Below are 6707 nucleotides of genomic sequence, written 5' to 3'. Positions count from 1 at the left end.
ACACTCCAAATCGTAACCTTAGATCTTCAAATGAAGGTCTGCTTAGAATTCCAAGAGCTCAACTTAAAAGAAGTGGTGAGGCGGCCTTCTGCTCTTATACACCTAAAATCTGCAATAAGTGACCGAAAGAAATTCACCAGGCTAATACAGTGGAGCACTTTAAAAAATAGCTAACAACTCATTATTGTAACGTCTCTTTTTCACAGCTTCATTTTAGTGCAACCCTGATATTCTGTATATGCATTGAATTATCATTTTTTTCATGGCTCCACAATCCATACTAAACGATCTGCGCCATGACCACCTGATCAGGGCATCGTGATGTCCTTACATTGATAGATTGACGGCCAGAGGTCCACATGACCAGCATCATCATCTAATTTTTCCACGTGAGGCCTGAAAACCCTCAGGACTGATTGAGATCATTGATGTTAGGTAGAATGCCCAGGGGGGGTGCTGGGTGGTCTCGTGGCCTAGGAAACCCCTGCAGATTTTGTTTTTGTTTTTCTCCAGTCCTCTGGAGTTTTTTTTGTTTTGTTTTTTTCTGTCCTCCTGGCCATCAGATCTTACTTGATTCTTTGTTACTTAGCATTGTCTAATCTTATATTTTTTCTTTCTTCATCTTGTAAAGCACTTTGAGCTCCATCATTTGTATGAAAACGTGCTCTAGAAATAAACATCGGTGTTGTTCTAGATGTGACATACTGCATATTTTCCACCTGAAGACACACTAAACTCACCATCATGAACATTGCTGTATTACCTCCACAGGAAAACTAACAACTGTACATGGAAAGTCACCGCTAACAAACACCCCCTCATCCTTGCTATGCAACCACGTTATTCTACATAAAGACCGGCACACTTTGAATGATGCCTAATTTTATTTTTATATTTTTTCTTTTTACTCCCTTCATCATGTGAAGCACTTTGAGGTACGTCATTTGTATGAAGATGTGCTATAGAAATAAATGTTGTTGTATTCATTACCGTGACCGGAAAGAAGTGCACAGGAAAAAAAAGCACAAGAAATATCCGCATAGAAAAAGGCGCACAGTCATATAAGCGCACGGGAAATAACCGCACACGATAACGATGCGCGCACAGAAAAACCCGCGCACGGGAAAAACCGTACATGGATAAATGCGCACATGGAAAAATGCGCATACGGCAAAGGCGTATATGCAAAGAAGAAAAAGAAAGTTGAATAAGCGAGATGGAGTTTTTCGACCAGTCAGAAAGGCAAGCAAATTCTCGGTTACGAGGGATTTGAATATCTGCGTTTTCGCACAACAAATGGAATAGATACTTGGAGGTGTCGTGAGAATCGATCAACAAAATGCAATTCCTTAATCCTTAATTCCTTTTCGATGGATTGCGGAGGGATTTAGCATGGCATAAACTCACTTTACTGCAGTGGTTCTCAAACTGCGGGGGCGGGGGCGGGCCCCCCAGGGGGGCGTGAAGTAACAAAAAGGGGGTGTGAAGATGTGAAAAAAAGAAAACAGGAATCAATAATATGAAAAATACATCTTTTGAAACCAAAACAAATTAACTTAAACTACATTCTGATACTAGAAAAATAAATATAGAGTTAGATAAATGTCGATAAAAGTTAAGTAGGTATAATAAAATATGCATCTATGATATATCATTAATTTAAAAAGAACAAATTAGTATTAGTGGGCTCCTTTCAAAAAAACGTTAGTGGGGCATGATTAAAACTGTTATGAAAACTCGGGTCGCAAATACTTAAAGGTTGAGAAACGCTGCTTTAGTGAACGGCCAAGCTAACAGACTGGAGCCTACCAAAAGGAAATACAGACAACTTTACGCGCTTGTTGCCAGCTCTGTAGAAAAATATAACGAAACTGAGGACAAATTGTCTTACTTGAGGAGAATAGCTAATTTACAATAATACTGTTAATTAGGGTGTGTTAATCTTTTTTTATATTTTATTATAATAGAAAATGTCTAGCAGTATAGGTGGTGTATATTTTATATTTGTAATAGTTATATGTCACCGTCGTGTGCTTTTTTCCGCATGTGCACTTATACTGTATGCATATTCTTCCACGTGCGTTATTTACCGTGTGCAGTTATTCCCCGTGCGCTTATATGACTGTGCACTTTTTTCTATGCGGATAGTTCCTGTGCTTTTTTTTCCTGTGCGCTTCTTTCCATGATTCATTTATGACATGAATAATAAAACCACGGGTCCTCCCTGCGTGGAGTTTGCATGCTCTCCCCGTGGGTTTCCTCCGGGCGCTCCGGTTTCCTCCCACAGTCCAAAGACATGCAGGTTAGGTGGATTAGCGATTCTAAATTGGCCCTTGTGTGTGCTTGGTGTGTGGGTGTGTTTGTGTGTGTCCTGCGGTGGGTTGGCACCCTGCCCAGGATTGGTTCCTGCCTTGTGCCCTGTGTTGGCTGGGATTGGCTCCAGCAGACCCCCGTGACCCTGTGTTCGGATTCAGCGGGTTGGAAAATGGATGGATGGATAATAAAACCAGTAGAGAAAAACATAAAAGATAATGTGGATAGCAAAGTCTGGATATATATATATATATATATATATATATATATATTTTAACAGTGAAGGTATTGCTTCACCTCTTGAACCCTCAGGTACCACTCCAGACACCAGGTATAAGTACAATCCTTCTTTATTGTACACTACTCATAAACAATTCTCTACTCAAATACACAATACTCTCCTCCTCGCCCAGACACTTAGCCACCCTACCTCCCAGCTCAGCTCAGTGTCTGGGCTTTCCCACAGTCCTTTTATACACCCTGACCCGGAGGTGTTCCTGTCCAATGGTCCACAGTTCCTTATTCCTTCTGGGTCAGGGTAAACAGTCCTTTTCTTCAACCCGGGAGCATGTCTTTTCTTCCTGTGACGTGACCATGACATACTCCCGGGTTATAAGGCACATAAGAGCCCACGAGCCCCCCTACAGCAACGCCTGGTGGCCCCCAAGGTATGCAGCAGGGCTGCGTATAAAAACTACATAGTCAATGAGGCCCTGCTGGAACTCGGGGCACGTCCACGCTCTCCGGAGAGCTCCTCCTGGCGGCCTGGGGGTGAGGGCCGGAGTAAGAAGCCGGCAATCCACCACAATATATATATATATATATATATATATATATATATATATATATATATATATATATATATTGTGGAAGATGACCCGGACACAGACAGACGGAGAGCATTTTACAGTCCACCACACGTTTATTTTACACTATGTACAAGTAATAGTGAACACAACCCAGTGCCTCGGCACCAATCACCCCATAGTCCTTGGCCACACAACACAATGCCTTCAGTCTCTCAGGTCCGCCTCCACTCCTCTCCTCCGAGCTCCATCCTTCTCCTCCCGACTCTTGCCAATGACTGGAGGGAGGTGGCCCCTTTTATTCACCCCGGAAGGACTCCAGGTGCATCCTGAGGGGCTCCGTAGCCACACCCCTGTGGGGGCGGAAGCTCTGATGGTACATCCGGAAGTCCTCCGGGTATCCACAATCCTCTTCCCCCCAGCACTTCCGGGTGTGGCGGAAGTGCTGATGTCCAGGGCTCCCAAGGCATCGGGGCGCCCCCTGGTGGTGACCACTGGCCCCTACAGGGTAGAGCTTCCAAGCTCTGTACCCGTGGCACCCACAGCAACCAGGGAGGACGCCCCCTCGTGTTCTGGAGGAGGCACAAGCCCTCCTCTGGTCCTCCTGGGCATCCCGTCCGGGCCTGAACCCCAGCAGGGTGCCAAAATAGATAGATAGATAGATAGATAGATATATATATATATATATATATATATATATATATATATATATATATATATTTATATAGTCCTTAGAAAAGGTTTACGAAAAGTTAAAAGATGTCAAGGATTAATGTCCCAGGGCGTCACTGATCTGGCACTCGAAGTTTTTCATGAGATTCTTTGCCAAAGATCAGAAGGAAACGGCCGCACATTGGTGGCTCCCCCTTCTGACGTCGCTTTGTGCTCTTCTGATGTCACTCTGTTCTCTTCAAATGAGGCATATCTTTATATATGTAAAATCCAACGTCTGTCTGTCTGTATGTCTGTCTGTTTTTCACGAGAGAACTGCTTCATGGATTTAGATCGGGTTTCTTTCTATAATTTGCTTGAACATTCTAGTTGATTTTGTGATCATAGTTCGCTTGCGGTACCGATTTATTTGCGTGATTCCAAAAGACACGCAGCAGGCCTGCCCTACTCACTCACAGGCCAGCCTCGGGGCGTGTACCTTACCTCTGCTTAGCTATCGAACAACAGAACTATTTAACAGATTTAGATCTTTTTTTTTCTATTATTTGCTTGAACATTTCGGTTGATTTTGCGACTTCTCTCATCACCTTAAGAATCAGCGTTTGCTTGTGGTACTGATTTACTTGTGCGAATCCGAGAGACATGTAGCAGGCCGAGGGGCCCTTCTCACTCACGCGCAAGCCTCTGGGCGTTCCTTACCTCCGTTTAGCTAGCGAATGAGAGAACTACTAAATGGATTTAGATCGGGTTTTTTCCTATAATTTGCTTGAACATTCTGGTTGATTTTGTGACTAAGTATCAGAGTTCACTTGCGGTACCAATTTATTTGTGCAAATCTGAAAGACACATAGCAGGCCGAGGGGACCTCCTCACTCTCCAGACTCGGTGCATCTACCTTACCTCTGCTTAGTTAACGAACGAGAGAACTACCTAATGGATTTAGATCGGGTTTTTTTTAGAATTTGCTTGAACATTCCGGTTGATCTTGCGACTTCTCTCACCACCATAAGAATCATAGTTCGCTTGCAGAAGCGGTATATTTGCCCTGATCCGAGAGGCATGCAGCGGGCCGAGGGGAGGGGGAAGCGTGACGTCAGGAGTGGGGGGCCGGGTGGAAGCCCTCCTCCATGTCCTGATTCACTACTACATAGGGGTGGAGCCGAGGGGGATTTGTAGTTTATTATAAAATTGTACCTGGGGGGTTTCTCAAGATGTGATTGCTGCATGCACCTGATTGGTTGACTGGCTGTCAATGTGATGAATGAATTTGCTCAAACTCTTTCGTCTATTTGAATACGTCCGTTCAAGCAATAAAGTTTCGAATGTTTTACCAATCACCTGTCTCAAGCTGCCATTTCCAGTCCCACGGCATCTCCTTCTGTTCACAGGTTGTAAAAGTAATCGGATACACCTTGAACCACAGCACGTCTTCCTTTCCCAAGCTGCAAACCAATCTAGTCCTGGTGCCTTTCACTTCACAGGTGATAAAATCGTCAATACAGCTCAAGGCGTCTAAATTCCTGCTCAGATCACACAAATGGTACTGTGATTCAGGAAAACACATTGCTTTGCATGTTAACTGTCCATGCAAGAGTCCCGTGTTTAAGTTCATCTGTTGTTTCCTCTTGAAAATGAAAAAATAGAGCAAAATTTACAGATGGGAAGCAAAGTGAAGAGCTGGGGGACTTAGGATGCCAGCTAGTGAGTCAAGGAAGTTCTTATATATCTAAATCCACAGGGGGACATCCCTGACCAGTGACCCACCATCATGAGATATTCTGGGAGTAAAGGGGTGAAACATCTGTGCAAGAACAGTGACCCTGCAGCTAAGATGTTACGTTACAGCAGAAGTGTGACTGGCAGCAGTGCTTGGCAGATTTTGACATCTTACCGTTAGGAAAGCTTGGGTTTGGCGAGGCCTTCATGATTGTTCCTCGAGTTCTGCCACATAAAAGCAGAGAACTGAAAGGGTTGCTTATTTATAAATGCTGTATGCTACTTCAAGTAAACCAAGCAACTTTGATCGATTGTGCAGCACATGTAATTACGTGTAATGTTTTATCGTTCGCAGGAACCAAGTGTTACAAATTGGGGCTGCGGAGTAAACTACTTGATTCCTCTGACATATGAAGATAAGTGAACAGAGGACTTTGGAAATAAGGAAAAGGGAGCATTCATTTCAAAAGCAGACGTCAGCTTTGGTGGGCCGCTAATGTCGCCCTGCTGCTTAAAATGATCTTTGTGGCAACTAACATTCAGAACGGTTTATTGCTGGCTCGCCGACACATTTGTGTTCATACAAAATAGTGCAACTGCGTCTACGTTTTAATTGGCTGACATTTCAAAGCAAAGGCAGAGCAATTTAAAATATCGGAACAACAAAAAAATAAGTCTTGAGCTTCTATGAGTGCAGGGCTGAATGAAAGCAATTTGTTGAATATCCATTTCCAGACAGTTACCCTTGAGATGATGAATGGGGATGCTGTTTAAAAAATAATTTCAATCGACAGTGGAAACATCTGCATGACTCTGTAACTGTTGATGACTCGGATGTCTCAGTCACATATCTGCAAACGATTGACGTCTTGGGGGGGGGGGGGGGGGGGGGCATCGTTATCATCTTTAAAGGCAGAAGAAATTGATTCAGATTAATTTTATAACAACAAATAGAAGCAAAATATGATAAGTCAGGGAGAAAAAGTCCAATCAAAGAAAGCAGTCAGACACAAGTGTGGAAAGACTGTTTAAGTGTCAAAGGAGCTATAAGTAAGATCAATACACGTATTCTATAAAATGAAAACTACTGTATACATATATAGATATATACAGTATATACAATGTAAAAAGACAGATAGAGATATGAAAGGCACTACATAATAGATAGATAGATAGATAGATAGATAGATAGATAGATAG

This window comes from Erpetoichthys calabaricus, chromosome 2, assembly GCF_900747795.2.
Source record: "Erpetoichthys calabaricus chromosome 2, fErpCal1.3, whole genome shotgun sequence".
Classification (NCBI taxonomy): Eukaryota; Metazoa; Chordata; class Cladistia; order Polypteriformes; family Polypteridae; genus Erpetoichthys; species Erpetoichthys calabaricus.
The sequence above is the reverse complement of the archived record's forward strand: the minus strand, read 5'-3'. Positions refer to the sequence as shown.